The sequence below is a fragment of the Lolium perenne genome, chromosome 1 (genome assembly GCF_019359855.2).
Source record: "Lolium perenne isolate Kyuss_39 chromosome 1, Kyuss_2.0, whole genome shotgun sequence".
In the NCBI taxonomy this organism is placed as follows: Eukaryota; Viridiplantae; Streptophyta; class Magnoliopsida; order Poales; family Poaceae; genus Lolium; species Lolium perenne.
In genome coordinates, this window is record NC_067244.2 from 123,913,224 (window position 1) to 123,913,934 (window position 711).

Below are 711 nucleotides of genomic sequence, written 5' to 3' on the forward strand. Positions count from 1 at the left end.
GAGCGGCGGAACTTGAGCCAACGCGGTCAGGGAGGGTGGTAGAGAGAGAGAGAGAGAGAGAGAGAGAGGCGGAGCTGCGGCGGAGCAGCCCTGGGCGGGGAAGCAGGGAGGGCGATAGCGAGAGAGGCGCTGCGGGGCGACTCGAGGATGCGGAGTGGGGCACTCGGGCGCGGGGAGCGGCTCGGGCGTCTCCTGGCCTCTGGGGAGAAGAGAAGCGAGCGAGAGGCAAGGGTGAGGTGAGGATAAGAGGTGGAGGGGTCGACCCGCGAAAACAAGAAGGCGAGGGGGTTTTCCGGAAAAGTGGCCGGCGGCGGGGGTGGGAAAGGAAGAATGTCAGGGAGTCTCTAGGGTTTCTCCACCGGTTGGGCCGCGGGCTTGGTGGGCTCAATGTCCGGAAGTTGGGCCACTTGGCCTGGCTGGATGGTTTTCCTTTTTTTTATATACAAAACAATTTTCTGTTTTTATTTCCTGGTTGTTTTAAAGCCATTTCAAAAATAGTTTTAGGAACAAAAAAAAATAGAAAATATACACCTTGAAAAGACCACGTTTTAGAAGATTTACGAGAAAAAGATGAGAGTCAATGGTCTGTTGTTACCGTTCATCGTTCTACTTTTGATTTTTAACTTTTAACTTTTAAGATACTAATTTATTATTTATGTATTTGTTTGGCCGTAGCGAAGCACGGGTTTTGTCCTAGTACCAAAAAAAATA